At 36.2% G+C, this 16,332-nt stretch overlaps 1 protein-coding gene across 4 annotated transcripts in view; it reads left to right on the forward strand.

The window, feature by feature from the left end:
* The window catches only part of DLGAP1 (DLG associated protein 1), a 395,614-nt gene that overhangs the window by 73,449 nt on the left and 305,833 nt on the right, over nucleotides 1-16,332 (forward strand). For 2 of the 4 annotated variants that reach the window (XM_053984133.1, XM_053984159.1), the window contains exons 2-3: nucleotides 6,913-7,054; nucleotides 10,444-10,600. The gene's annotated coding sequence lies outside the window, so the exon portion shown is untranslated. Of the gene's footprint in view, nucleotides 1-6,912; nucleotides 7,055-9,031; nucleotides 10,601-16,332 lie in introns of those variants that run through there. The other 2 variants (XM_053984150.1, XM_053984143.1) reach the window with 2 other exon arrangements.

Consider the following 16,332-nt stretch of genomic DNA (forward strand, 5'->3'; position numbering starts at 1 on the left):
CCTTTAAATCCTTTATTGAAAGATACTTTTTTTTTTTCTGATAGAAGTAGACATGTAAATATTAGCCTGTTCTGTGGAGATATGTTTTCTAAAATGATCCTCTTCTACATCCAGACAAAATGACCTTTCAAAAAGCAGTGACACCCATAATTGCCCATCAGTAGAGTTGCCACCTGGAGATCTGCCTCATTCTCAGATTTCTGCAGTGAGCTAAATGATTATTTGTGATACACAAGTCAGACCACAGAATATTTGCTCTCCACTGGAAAGAGTAACTCTGTCACTGATGTGTGAAAACGCAAGAGATTTTTGCTTTTAATCCAGTATGTGAACTGGAAATCAAAATACTGACCAGTTTTGCCAAGCAGATTTGTTTTTCAGCTATGCCCAGCTGACTGAGGAGAGTAAGAAATGACATCTCAGAATGACTTCACATGACCACACATCCTAGCAGTGGGAATGGCAGCATCAAGCAGTGGTGATTCATTCCCTCGGCACTGAAATTGCCAGCGTTCAGAGGAAAAGGATCACTTTTGAACAAAGAAATGTCTTATCCCACAGAGATTTCAGACATTATAGAGTTATTAATCAGGGCAGTCATCCTGAAAGTAGATTTAACTGCAGGATTTCATGTAGAGGAAAACCAGAACTACAGTAGGAAGTAATTGAGGGCTCAAAGCAATGGATAGAATTGCATATTTTAAGGACTCCTTAAATTACACCTGGGGAAAGGTTCACTCTGTGCATGCCAATGAAATTATTCCTGTTTGTGTGGTTCACAGTTTTCTTTGGACGGCAACTACCTAGTAAGGTAATTGCAGCTGGTTGTAAAACAGGAAGACAACCAGTTTAATTTGCTCTGTTTTCCACTTCAGTATCACCTCAGGCTGTTTCTTTGCTATATCTCATATGCAAAGCCAAGTCAGCCTCATCATTAGTGAGATGGGGGACCTCAAAGGGAAATTGTGATCTGGCAGGTAAATACAGTGGTGATTTTTTGGTTTTTTGCCTGCTAGCAGTCCTTCTTTGTACTCAATACAGCAGCATGAGCTGGGAATTAAGGATTTTATAGCACTGAAGCAGCTATTGTCTTTATGAATCATAAAGCTGAGGTGCTCTTCTCCTATGGCTACTGCAAAACAATTCAGATAATTTGGAACACTCTGGTTCAGCTTCCCCTCTTTTCCGAAAGTGCCTGAAGTAGGGCAAGTAAAATTCCTACCTTGTCACCTGGATGCTGTTGTAGTTCAGCTGAGGAAAAAGTAGTTTTGCAGAGATCAAAATGGTTGTTTAGTTTTAACGGGACATCTGGCACACAAGGACAACATAAAAGTTGGATCAGGTAGCTGAAGACCTTGCCCCATTTAGTTTGGAATATTTCTAAAGGTGCAGGTTCTACAATCTCTCAAAATATCTCAGTTCAGGGTTTGGCCACTTTGATGGTCAAAGAGGTGATTCCTATCACTTGGTCTGCAAATGCTCCAAGTAGAAGAGAGTTGCTTTGCCTTTTCCCAACTAAACCTTGTTTTCATACTATCTCCTACCTGCAGATGAAGTAAAGTGTAGCTTTAGGCACCTCCAGATTGACAGTACTGAAGTTTTTTGAAGTCCAGCAAGTCAGGGTTTCCCTCTCTGAAAATTTTCAGGTGTCCAGAATATTAACTTAGTTACTAAGATCTGTGTTCAGTGGAGCCTGTCATCAGTGGTTCTGTAAGTTTAATGAAGACTTTGCTTCCCAGAATGGAAGGATGGTGGGTGTACTGAAAACAGATCTTTATTCTGATGAAAGTTACAACCCAATAGGGGCGAGCAGAAATTACAGAAATTCTGAAATAGATTATTGGAAGCTTAGAGGTCTTGGCAGTGCAATTAAAGCTTTGAGAGGTGTACATTTAGAAAATTCATCCTGAAACTCATTTGTATTTATCACAGTTTATAAAATTGCAGTTTACACTGAATTGCATTTCTGGTACTTCTTGAAAGGCATGTGGTTTCACCATTTACTGATATCTTAGGAATTTCTTTTTACTTTCTTTATGTCTTTATATTTGTAAAAAGTTTTGTGAAGCATAGTCATTTTGATTTGGTAGCTCTTTTAGCACCCATTCTGCACAAAGTATATGTGGCTGCACGATGTAGGAAATCGTAGCTAATCAAGCATTTTATACTTTCTTAGACAATATCACAAAATTTTATTCACTTTAGAGTCTTTATGTACTTGACTAGAATCTCTTTGGGCTTGGATATTATATTACTTTCCTCTTTCTGTTTCCTTAGGTGATGGAACTTGGGTAATGAAATTCTAACCTTGCATAGATGGGCATGATTTCTGCCAAGTATCTGAAAGACATGCATGAAAAATTGTTCCAAATATGTCATGGTATTAATTTTTATTTAAAGTCAGAAATATTTCCATCCTTAGTAATGTGTTATACTTGAAAACTCCTGTTTCATTTACCACTATAAAATCCTGTGTCAAGCAGTCTAAATTCTTGGTGTACTAGTTTCAGCAAGTCAGAAGCCAGTATTTTATTAACAACCATGACATTTGTTGCTCAGGGAGAAGTTTTTTATTTGATCTTAAAGGAATATTCTGTGATAAGTCCACATTAGCATGGACCTCATTTTGTCTCCTGCTGACATGGATATCTATTCTTCCTCTGATGTTACAGTGGAGATTGACATCTTGTAGCACTACATTTAATGAAAGACTTCAGAATTAAGAAATAAGTATAGTTCTGCAAGAATACAGTTTCAAGTAGTCTTTCCTTCTCAGTGCATACATTTGTAAAACTGAAGTTGAATCTGTGGATGTTAGCTGAAAACTTCATAAACTATTTTCTGCAAGATTTAATGGGCAAGTTTTACTAATCTCAGCACCAAATTGTCATTTACCTGACATTCACCTGCTTTTCTGATTTACATTTTTCTCCTGAACTCTTTTACCTCTAACACACCTCATTTAGACTAGCTGTCTCTTAGAAATGTATTTCAGACTGGTCACATATGCTACTGAGAGTAAACACAACTTTTCCATTTTGTGTTATCTTCCTTCTGTGATTATGGAATAATACATGCTGTATCCTCAGCTCCTTGGAAGATATGTGAAATCTCACTAAATTCTTCTGCTACATTTGTATTGACCCACAAATGAGATGCACTATGAAAGGAGTTACCTGCTGAGAAATTCCTATTGGAATCAGCTGCTGTACAACTGTTTATACTGAAGTTGTTTTTTATATCTGTGTTTTTATTCAGTCTTATTTCTGAGCATATGCAGCATATTCCCTCTCCATAAATAATGATCAGTTTCACTTACTGCATAATGGAGAGATGGGAACACCTTCCTGATTTTCCCACTGGGGCCTCTTGCATTTCTAAACCTGCAGAAAGGAAACTATCTTTGGTAATCGGATGTATATGCCCAATGGTATAAAGAGAAAGACAGTCTAAATCTGTCTCAGTTTTCGCAGCAGCTGAAAAATTGTTATTGTACATTAATTATGGCCTAGCTCACAGGAGGATGTAGGAGATAATTTATGTGGAGGAAATTGTTAATGCTTTACTGAAAAAGGAAAAAAAAAATCCCAGTTTTTTAACTATAAAACTTTCTGCACCTGGGTTTTCATCCTGGCTTTCTTGAAAATCCATCTGTGCATGTGTGCACTTTCTTTTCTCTGAGTTGCTTTTATCGCTTTTACCCATCTACCCTTCTTGGCACTTGTTAGCTCATGGTAAGGTCAACAAAGCAAAGTGATATTTCATTTGTTTTGCTGAATTCTTATTCACAGAGGTTTCGAATTCATTTTGTTGATATGTTTTTGGGAAATTTCATGTCTGGAGAGAGTTAAACAGAGCTGAAACATTTATGGGTGCCTCAATTCAGTCAGGACAGAAGCTGTGTAAAATGCATTTCAAATAGCACATTTGTAAATAATGTTGGTTTGCCATATTTCCTATAAAATGTTGCATTCTTTTTAACTGATATCATTCAAACAGGATACCTGATGACAATGCAGCTGCCTTTGTATTATTCAGTGGTCTTTTTTTCCTTTTCTTTTTCCTTTTTTTTACTGTACAGCAAAAAAGATAATCTGTGTTTTTTTCAGTGAAAATATGTTATTTTTGAGGTTAGGGATATCTTTATCTTATTCCTCACAGACTACTTCAAAACTTCTCTTCATATAAAGATACTGTACTATTTTTGCAACTTATCAGTTATTTTATGAGGAAAAAGTAATGTTCAATTTGTAATAATGGCAATACTTAGTGAAGTCCTCTGATTTTGGAAGATATCCCCTTGGTTTACTGGGAGATGGCTGGTTGTATTTCCAGCTTGTTCTCTGAGATACAGAGTTCACATTAAATGGACGTGACACTTGGGGACATGGTTTAGTGGTGGACAGTGCTAGATTTATGCTTGGACTCAAGGATCTTAAAGGTCTTTTCCAACCTAAGTGGTCCTATAATTATATTTTCGTGAACATAGTCATTACTTTCATTATACTTTATTTGCAAATAGGTAAACATATCTGGGGAAGTTGAGGACAGGCAAATAGTTGTGGGACAGTGCCCTTCCCTTTAATTTTGGGAAAAAAATGGTGGAAGTAAAGCATAGAGAGTGCTCCCTCAGGGGAAGAAAGACCTTGACTTTTGTTTATTTTTAATGGAAATGACATTAGCATAAGATCCTGATATTTAGAACAAACACATTTTGGGGTTTCCTTCCTTTTCAAAAGCAGAGAGGAAAATTCTTCCCATTTGTGCTTTCTCTTTTATTCCTACACAAAACCAAACTTTTCTCTTTTCCTAACTTTTTAACCTAATTTTTTATTAAATTCTTCTTCACGTTTCTATTATTTCCTAATTATTTCTTCTTCTTTGAGCTATAATTAATCCTCAGTATCAGAACATATTACTTTGTGTTGCTGGATGTCACTATTTGACATTATCTCAACCCGTCTTTTCCTTTCTTTCCTTAGTCCAATAAGTGTCAACAAATCCTAAAAATCTGACAAGAATCTAAAATGTCTAAATGGTACATTTATTGTAAGGCACGCTGGATAGGCCAGCATCACAGCAAAAAGAGATTAAAACAGGTCACTTGATGACTGAAATGAGAAAGGGAGAAATAAATATATCCACTGTTTACTTGCTTTTGCTTTGGAGTGTGTGGTATTAGGTAGAGGATATGGATTTTATTTGTTGTGTCATTATTTAAATAAGCAGTTATTTCAGAAACAACTATACATCTTTATATGAAACTTTAGTTAATTAAATGCTTTGCAATACCTGATGTCTTCACAATTTTGAGTGGCTGGTGATTCATAGTTATCTAATTTCACTGTTATTTTCTAAACCCAATTCTGTCTTATTTTGCTGTGTGTACTGAAGGCCATGTCTAGGCCCCTTCACTTGTGATTCTTTCCATATTCAGCAACCTTGCTATTCCTTTTCTTTTGGGAGCTTTTAAGATTGACTGGTTATGCAATTATTAATTGCAAGTCCAAAGACTAGTATCTGCTCACTTCACTCCTAAATCCTAAAGACGGTTTCTAAGATTTTAGAATTTTCTTCATAGTTGTACATGTTGTCTCCAATCCTTTAAATTCATCTCTCTTACTAGTAAATTATTCTAATAATAAAAGTGCCTTTTCAGCAAATTGCTTGTGGACAAAATGCTCACATTGGGTATGTTTAACCTGGGCTTCTCTCAAAGAAGTTTGAGACATTTTTAAAACAAGTGGAATTACCTTCTCAGTCAGTACTTGGGTGGATCACTGTGCCCTGGCAGTTGTCTGCTCTGACCTGGTTCTGGATATCTCTGGTTACCTCACTGGCACAGTAGGCAGAACGAGTTGTTACTTGGCAGTGTGCTTCAGAAAATGTTATATGCAGTAGAAGCAGTTGTGCAGACATGGTAGATTCTTATTTCAGTCAGAGTTACTGTGTATGATTTGTTTTTACCTGCATCTCCTACTTTGCTAAGTATTCAGGAACACATTGTGCTCATTTAGTGAAACTGTCCCAGATTACTGATATTTTGGGCTAAGGCCAATAGTACGAGACTCAACAAGGCCAAGTGCCGGGTCCTGCACTTGGGTCACAACAACCCCATGCAGTGCTACAGCCTTGGGAAGAGTGGTTGGAAAGCTGCCCAGTGGAAAAGGACCTGGCAGTGTTGGATGACAGCAACCAAACGTGAGCTAGTGTGTGCCCAGGTGGCCAAGAAGGCCAATGGCATCCTGGCCTGGATCAGCAGCAGTGTGGCCAGCAGGACCAGGGCAGTGATTGTGCCCCTGAACTCAGCCTTGATGAGGCTGCACCTTGAGTGCTGTGTTCAGTTTCATGTCCCTCACTACAAGAAAGACATTGAGGGGCTGGAGTGTGTCCAGAGAAGGGCAGCAGAGCTACTGCAGGGTCTGGAGCACAAGACCTGTGAGAGGCAGCTGAGGGATCTGGGTGTGTTTAGTCTGTAGAAAGGGAGGCTCAGAGAGGACCCTCTCTCTCTCTACAAGTACCTGACAAGATGTTGTAGAAAGGTGGGAGTCAGTCTCTTCTCCCATGTAACAGGCAATGGGACCAGAGGAAATGGCCTCAAGTAGCGCGAAGGAAAGCTTAGGTTGGCCTCAAGGAAAGTATCTTAATGGAGAGGAATGTCAAATACTGGAACAGCCTGTCCAGGGAAGTTGTGAAGTAACCATCCCTGGAGGTATTTTAAAAACATGTGGCACCTGGGGACATGGTTTAGTAGTGGACTCAGCATTGTTAGGTTAACATCTTTTATAATATAAAAAAAAAATTATTCTATACGTACTTGTTTAAAATGAAATTTCATGAATCCATAGTATTTTGTTCTCCTCAGCTAAATTTATATTTATTTGTTTGTTTGGTTTTTTTTCTTCTTGGCAGCCTAAAGCATCACAAGGGCCATATTGTTCAGGATTTCAGAGAGCAATCGTTTATCTTTGTGGATACAAGTAAACGGACAATGGTGTCCCGACCATCTGCTCAAGCTGCTTGAGAACAGTCTTCTGTGCAAATGGCATGAAAGGTAATTTAACCTCAGAAGGTGCTCACAGAGCTCCAGTTCTGTTTACCATTGTGTCTTTGCCAGTCTAAAAATAAATCATGCTGAACAAAAACATCCTTTTTTTCTTTCCAATTTAAAAAATAGATCATCATCAGAGCTAATTTCAGCTAATTTCACCACCAAGGGGTTGTTTTTCTTTTCTAGTGTTTTTTTAAAATAGTAGATAGGTTTCCTGGGATAAATGGTATCTGTCTTATAATTGTGTTTGTTGCTGTAGGAGTCTGTTGTTTTTCAGAGTACAAAATAGGGTATAATCATGGAGTGGTACTCAGTGCTGAGTGATACACACTTTCAACATATCAACTCTAATTCTGCCATGACCCCTTGTTATTTTGTTTTGCCAGCCACTGTGTTTAATTGAGGAAGGCAGAACTGCTAGTAAGCAAGTTTTTATTTGCAGAGGGGTATCCTGTCCTGAAAATTAAGAGTGTCTTTTCTGGATGCCCTCTTTCAAAGCCTCACTTGAAGTAGTTTCAGTCTCTGGCCCCAGTGAAACTCTGAAAAGATTTGAAGTTTCACTGCCAGTAAAAAACTCATATATATATATATATATATATATATATATATATATATATATAAAATAGCCAAATGAGGGAAAAGCAGTTACTTTCTCAAATTCAATACATATTTTAGGCAAGAAAAGAAGGGCTTGACATTCATCTCATTGTCAAAGGTTTTGCAGTTCCTGCTGGCTATGGTGGTTACTCTCAGGACTAGCAAAAGCAGCTTCTGGGTGCTGCCCCACAGCTTGAAGAGCTGCATTATCTTCTGCCTTCTGCTGTGCTCATTTCTTCTGTTCAGTGCTACAAATAAAGCAGTTTCTGGCTCCTCCATGCTCTCCTAGTACTGCATTCCTTCTGCTTTGTGGGAGGTCAGACTGGTCCATGATATGACTTCTGGCAAAGTCTGGAGGTCAGATCAGACCTTGTAGAGCATGTTCTCTGGGACGCTGTTGCTGCACAGTCATCTTGCATGCTGCTGTGGGAGGAGAAGTAGAAAATGCATTTTCCTGGCTGCTTTGTGAGATAACTTGTTTTGAGGGCACGTGGGAATGTCAGCAGCAAAAGAAGGTAGATAAAATCTGTATTCAAGAATCAAACTTGGATTAAACAAAAAATGACAATGGTGTATCTGTGAGAAGAGAAGTAGGTCTCATCTGGTTTTGTTGCTTATTTAGCTACACTGGTTTAGCTAACCTAATAAAATACAGTGTCTTACTGTAAAAAATACATTCTGGATATAAAATGGACCAGATTCTTGATTTAATTGCTAAAGAGTATCCAGTCTTGATGATGCCAGACTTTTGCTCCAACTTAACAACATAAGCCTGATTCATACTTTTCTTGGACATTTTCACTTGGATTTATTTTTTTAAGCAGAAGAGGTGGAACATGACAGATTTGAAAATGTTTTATATAGCTTTCAACAAGAAGCAATTTATAGCAACTTGAAGTTACATAACTTCTAACTCCACTTTTTTTTTTTCATGGCATGATTTAGATAGATCTGGTACTTTCACAATAATTCAAAGGAATATGCAATCAGTCAATCCATCTTATCTATTTTAAGCATTTCCAAGGAACCATCACAGTAGTTTCTACATTCTAAATATGAATACAAGTGACAGTTTGCCATAAACAAGTATTTTGCAAAATATCAAAAAGAAAAATGGCTTTATTCATTTATGAAATTAAACCTTCCTCTAATAAAGGGATCCGTCAGTATTGCTCATGGTGTTCACTACACAATTAGTATTAATTTATGCTTTAGATAAAAATTTACTTTAGGAAAAAGTGTGTTTTCCGTAGGAAGATGATGGGATTCTTCTCCACCTATAGCTAACTTGTAGATTTGTAAGACCCCACAAATATCAGAAAGATAATGGAGTATTACCTTTCATTAATTATATTGTGAACACAGCAAAATTTTTCACAGAGCAATATATAGGATAATCTAGGAATTCATTCAGATGGCTTCAGAATACTTGTAGCCAGAGGTAGTTTGGATTCTCTCATAAAGTAGTTTATACAAACCACTTTGCAATATTGTTAAAATGAATCATTGAAATTTTAATCAGTTGAATAATTTTCATGAACATTCTTTTAAAGGAATTTAATCAAAGCATTATGTGAATACTTTCACATTGTTGTACCTATACTAGTATCAAAGCAATCCTTCAACCTCAGCTTGCATATATCTGTGTAGTTGGGGTGTTTGTGTTTTGAATCTTTGATCTGAAAAGAAGCCATAAGGTTGTGTAGGTCAGAGTTAGGCATCTGTCAGGGATATAAAGATAATCCCACTGAGAAAAACAGACTAAGTTGAGAAAAACATTAGGGGAAGTACAAATCAAGAGCTAGAAAACAAAAAAAAAAAAAAAAAAAACCAAACCAAAAACAATAAGAAAATGTTGAAAGCGAAAGAAAATAAAAAGCAGAATGAACAGCCTGTGTCTCAGGAATATTTTGACAACATTATCATATTTACTTAAAATGCTAGAATTTTGATTTCTTGTTCATACTTCTTCCACATCTGCAGGGTAGATTTCAGTATTATTAGTGTACTTTTTCAATCCACATGGAAATTTTACTGGAAAAAATAAGAAGAGCATTGAAAGAAGTTACTGAATTTATCTGGAGTTTTTTTAAGGTCAAGGGCTACCACTGTATTTCAAAGCTACAACAGATGAAAATCTCTGCTACTCTCAAGAGAAAGAAGTCTAGAAGGCCCTTTTAGTTTTCCACAAAGTATGGAAACCCAGAATATTTGAGAACTCAGTTTACCTTCTGTTTCATAAAAGGTACATGGTAGTTCTGTATATTATTTTTGACATTTTACTGAGCAACGTAGCACTGTTAGATTCACAGAAAGAAGAAATTAGAGATTTTGTAGGATTTGACTTCTACCTCTCATCTCTTCTACCACATAGACCATGTTTGGCTTTCACTTGTTGTTGCTCTTTAATTTCCTTAGATTAAATGATCAGGAATAAGGAAGGAGTAGAAGAATATTGTTACTCTTTCATGTGGAACTTCTATCATTAACATGTATATGATTGAAACCCTGAGACAAAATGTGAAGAAGCTGCTTCCCAATATATGGTGATACCATTTCATGGTTCTCACCCATACCACAGAGCACTGATATTGCATTTAATGAGCTGTAATTGTCTGCTGTCATCTCTCATGATCTTAGGCTGTGGCTGGGTTTTCGTTTGTAATGAGGACACTTCAGTACAAATGTATGTTGTCTAAATGCTTGCTAGGTGTCTAGATTCTCATATAATCATATACTACATGTTTCCATGGTAGTGAGGCCAAAAGAATGATTCAGATATCCATCTCCTACAGGTTCAAATCACTGGCACCTTTGTATGCCTCTAGGAGCATTCAAAATGTGGTGGTGTACTTGAGACATTCATGTGGAAAAGACAAATATGCCACGGGACCTGTAGGAGACCTGCAGCCTCCTAATGGGCTTGCTGGAGCCAGGAAGGAATGTTCCAAGGTATTTCTGAGGCAAACTGAACTGGGCCTTAGCTGTCTAAGTAACAGCAAACTTAAATATCTTTCTTGCATGTAGACAACAGATGCTGAGTGTGTTAATCTGAAACTGAACTCCATGATATGTAACAGTGCCTTTATTGGATTTCCTGCAAACAGCCTCACTGACGTGAGAGTCATGCAGAGAACTAATGAGATTGAGGAAAGTCATCCAGGTTTTGTCTGGTTTGCTGTGGTGCTTTATAGGAATCTGACATTACTATACTATACCATACCAAAGAAAGCTTTTCAAGAGTGAACCCATGAAAATTTGGCTCCAAACCGCTGCCAGTGAAAACGTGCTGGCAAATTGTGGTGCAGAGGCAGGAACTCAGATTAATGACCGTGAGTTGAAGCAAGAGATTTAGAATGGCTAGAAGGAGGATCATTTTCACTCTGAGGACAAGCAGGTGCTGCATTGGGTTGCTCAGAGATCCTGTGCTGCCTCTGTTCTCTGAAGCGTTCAAGACCCAGCTGGACAAAGCCCCGAGCACCCAAGCCTGGTCTCACAGCTCAGCCTGCTTCGAGCAGGAGTTTGAACTAGAAACTGCCTGATGTCCATTCCTACTTGAATTTTCCTATGATCTCAAGATACATTATTTCAAGAAGTGAAGCCAATAGTTTTTCTGTTCAAGCCAAATTTGACAAAGATAGAAAAACTATTTCCCTTAACTAAAGATGCAAGGATAGTAATTTTCGTTTTCTGCTATGAACAAGTGGCCCCAGAATGAATTGAACTAACCCTGCTGTGGTACAACAAAGGGCTGGGAATTAAAATGGTTTGTGAAATTTTTTTGTTACAACCAGCATTAAAAAATTGTGAGGGCACATAACAAAAAACAAAAAACAAAAAACAAAAAAAACAAAAAAAAAAAAAAAAAAAAAAAAAAAAACAAAAAAAAAACCAACCCAAAACAAAACAAAAAAAAACCAAACAAAAAAAACCAAACAAAAAACCAGCAGAAGGACTTAGGATGGTTTGTGGGATTTTTTTATTGGTTTTGGTTTTTAATATTATGCCTTTTTTGGTGTGAAAAAATGAGAATGTTTTTGTAAAAATTGAATCCAACCCACTTATAAATGAGACATTACAAGCACACAGACAGGAGAAAAGGTCACAGTTTGACTTGCAAGTAGAAATCTAGCATTTTTTCAAAATAAGGAAAACACAGGAAAAAGAAATTTAAAGTCAGTCTAGAACATTTTTTCTCTTCTTTCCTCATCTCAGTGGACCAAAAAAATTATGTCACATAGAATGAGAGCTGCATTACACAAAAAGATACTGAATTCCTTTTTGCCTTTGCCACTATTATAAGCTGGTAAAAGTGAAAAGGAATGTAGGAAATCTCAATTCCTTGACTAGTGGGCAAAAATAAAGGATGTTGCAAAAGTATGCCAAATTACACATAAATAGGGAACCTGTGTAATAGTAATGTTTTGGATAAAAATTGTGGGTTCAAATCAAAAATATTTTGAAAATAAATAAAATAGTAAAGCATATTTATCACAGTAATAAAAGCAACAGTAGATTTTATGTATTTTATATGAATTCAAAGAGCAGTGTTTAAGCAGGTTCTGGAATGCAGGAACAGTTTACTTTGGTTTTTAGTGTAAGCCAGTTGCATACTCGAGTAGAAAGGTAACTATTTGGATTTTGGTGGCTCCTATGTATAACCAGAGCTCCTGTAGCACTGAGCTGGTGACCTCCTTCCTAAAAAAGCCTGGCATATGCCACAAGATTAGGTAGGATGCTGGAGATTGTGTTGCCTCAACAGCTTCAACAGCCACGGACAATTTAGAGTGTGCTCATAATGCTACAGTTCTTTTTCTACAACTGAGAAAAAGCAAAATTCTAGTGGAGTGTAACCAGGACAGGCATTAAATAGCTACCAAAGGAACTTTGTTGCATCAAAATGCTAATGGATATCTGCAAGAACTTAACTATCTTCAGTGATATGTTCAGGAAAATACAGATCATTTAAAGTCAGAATGAGCTGTTTAGAGTCATTGGCCATGCCCCAAAATTATTTTCGCACTTTTTCACACTGTCAACAATCCTTTAACTATGCTAACACTATCTTATGCTAGTTTCTGAGAAGTGTACCACTGGAATTCCTGAACAGTTGATACAGTATTGTCATTATTATTGTTCAAAGATTTTTCCCTTTTGTAGTAAAAAATGTTGTGCAAAAGTGGTGATCACTAAAACTCTGTAAGAAGATATATTTTATCTCACTGGTTTACTATCCAACTCCCATGCCCTAAAGCATGTTTTTTTTCTTTTCTATCTGTTCTATTATTTTCAAGCTACCATCTGTGGAGTTTGTTCTGATTGAACCTTGAGCTGGTCAAATATGTTGTCAGTAGCACAAAGTCAGATAAATGTACACAGCATTATAGTGGTTCTGGAGAATGCGTGCATGCATGAAATGTTTCACACATAAATAGTTTAATAAAAATTTGAATTCTTTGCTGGTATTTTCATCTTGTCTAGTGAAAAGGGATGATCCATTTAACTATTTCTAATTTTTCGAAGTGTTTAGTTATACACAATCACTAGTTCTAGCTGGGGGTTCTGTTTATGTGAACCTATATATAAATATATACAGAAATAAAATCTTGATTTGTATTTGATTTGTTTATCTACTGCATCTTTTACCTGCTGCTCAAATTTTTTTTTACTCTAATGCATTTTGGTATCTGCTTGAAATGTTCTGCAATAGAAACACTGCTACATTTCTCAGATATTTGCAAACACATTATCTTTTAGTCCTATATGGCCCATCTTCACAGATGCAGAAATTGGTGTGTTTAAAGAGAAATGGGTAGTAGTTTTTTGGAGTTTGTTTTTTGTGTGGGTTTTTTTTCTCATGTATAGGCTAACACTTGTCAGCTACAACTATGCTGCCTAGAAAAGATATCATCCCAACAAGAGTGTTATTTTAAGTGTGCATTTTGAATTCCTATTTAAAGGTGTTGACGCCTGTAAATAACTAATAATTTCGTAGTTGGATCAACTTTTATCCAGCAAAGAGTCTTAGATACAACATTTGGGTATGATTTGCTCTGCCATGTTGAGATTAAAGATGTGTTATGTGTATTTTTTTGCATGATATATATTGGAAAGTGGCATTTCACTATTAGAAATAGTATGGCAAAGCATATAAGCCTTATTTTAGTGCTGTAAGAGTTAAATCAACATCAGAATTATCTTTTGCATCGCTCTAAATTACAGCCAGTAGTTTCCAAAGGAGAGGGGTTACCTCTCATATGTGATTAGCTATTGAAGTGAAAAGAATGTGGAGGTTCCATAATTAAACCTTTGCAGTCCAACTTTGGCAATTAAATCTTGCAGTCCAAAAGGATCATGATGCTTTCATGCTTCTTCAGAAATAAGATACATTCCTTTTACAGTGTTTACTTACAAATTTACAATTGAAACTGACATGATGTCTTCCACTTCAAAACCTATTGATTTGACAGTGTTCATTCTTGGGGGAATACCAGCATTTTAATATTCTTTCAGTGTGCTTCTATTTCAGCACTTTAAATCGAGTCATTAAATATTTCTGATGGTTCTAAATTTTTAGAAGAAAAATAGTTCAGCCAAGTCAGTAAATCATTTTGTCGTTAGGAGGGCCTTGAAGGATAGTAAGGTGATGAGATTTATTCTTACTGCATGTGAAAAAATTACACTTGCAACATGATAGATCACCTCTGGAATTAAATCTTTCTTTGAATCGGCCATCAGTGTGTAAAACGACGAAATTACAAAAAGTAATATAAGTATTGGAATGTTAAAATTATAGTAACTCATTGTTTTAATCTTTAAGTAACATTTAGACTACACCAATAAAAGAAGAAAGGGTAGAATGTGCATGGGAATGCATGAGTGAGAGGTACAAGGGATTTCAGGGCATTAGACAATAAATGGGTTGATATCAAATAATGTTGATATTGTTGAAAGTTACAATATGCTAATGGTCTTTAGGAAGCTTGAATTGAATAATTTAGTGATTTTACCATGCTGATGGAATATTATCCATTTTATTAAGTATGTTCGTTGCAAATGGGATAGCAATGGGCAGCTTTAGTGCAATAGTTAGCCACTAAAAAGTCAAAGAAACTAATCTATCCATTTATAAAGTAATGGGGGGAGGGTTGATAGTAAATTTTTACATGAGTAGGATGTGGGTTATTTTTGAGCTTAGGTTATTTTTCCTATGATGTGGGTTATTTTTGAGCTTAGAGAACTTCAGTCCTGGTGACTGCAGCAAGTGTCCTATTAAACACAGCAACGGTCAATAGACAGCTCTTTACTCCCTTATCTTCTATTCCTTGTTTCATTACAGAGCAAATATGTTGTGGAATTGACTTCTCCAAGGCACCTCAGAATAACAGCTGTTGGAATTTAAGGCTGATTGAGGCTTCCATTCCACAGGGTCATCTTGTTTGGGTGGTTCTTCCAGAGAAGCAGTTTGCAATTGCAGGAACACCATGTTTCTGGACCTTAGAACTTATTTTGGCATTTGCAACATAAGTCATTATGTCATTATGAGGAACTTTCATTTTTATAGATGAATAGACTGCTAGCTCTGTGTTTCAAGTATGAATTCAATTTTATGAAAATAGTCACAATAAAGTTAAGATGAACTCTTACAGTTACTAACATCACAGGGAAAAGTGTTAGGTCATACGTAAGGCAGAATTAGACAGTGTATACATAAATTACAGTTAATAAGTTAAAATAATAAAAATCTAATGTTACTATTGGATTGTCTCTTAAAGGTACTTCATAAATATTCAAGATTTATTTTACACAATTACTGTTCTTGCATTCAGCACCATTTTTGTAGTTCTTAAGTGAAGTCACCCCAGCTGCCTCATCACCTATATTAATGAAACATAATATATCTACGTGTTTCAGAATTGAAAGTGAAGGGAATCTAATGAGCTAACAGGAACTGAAAGGAGATTAACAGATCTGTATTATGTTCAGTAGTACTTAATTAGACTTTTTCTTCCCTTTTACTTATTTATTCCCAACAACCTCTCTTCTGAGACTGACCCCTGCTGGAAGCTTTATTTTTTTTTTTAACAAATGTATAATTAGAGCTGCTTTAATTATATAAACTCTCTTCCTAGGCAGCAAAATTAGTTTGAACCTTGATTGCACTTTGACAGTAAGCTCAAACTCTTGAGAAACACTGAAGGTTTCTGGGAGAAAGGTGTGCCTAACCATACTAAAAACACTGGGGTACAACAAACTTGAAGGCTGTAAGGCAAACTGGAATTTGGTAATTTGATTTCCACTAATCACACAGGAACTCCCATGAATAGGTGGCCTCTAGTCTTTGAAATACACTGAGATTCACACTTCCACCCAATATGTGTCTCTCAAAAAAATAATTATTTTCAAATTAAATACCTTTTGATTACAAAAGGCCAAGTCATTGGAACAGTCTGAGCAGTTCTATTCTTGGTTCAATAGGCCCCTAAATTTTGTTGATAAACCTTTGTTTAGACTTTAGGTCTATCTCTGGTATTTACTTAATTAGATGCAGTATTTTTATGTGTTTAATGAAACACTACATTTATTTCAGAAAAGATGTGTCAAGGTTGTGAAAAATTTGCAGTCCACTTACAGTTGCAGTGTATGCAGTTAAAAATTCTGATAGCTTAATATAACCTATCAAA

This window comes from Vidua macroura, chromosome 1 (genome assembly GCF_024509145.1).
Source record: "Vidua macroura isolate BioBank_ID:100142 chromosome 1, ASM2450914v1, whole genome shotgun sequence".
NCBI classification, from domain to species: Eukaryota; Metazoa; Chordata; class Aves; order Passeriformes; family Viduidae; genus Vidua; species Vidua macroura.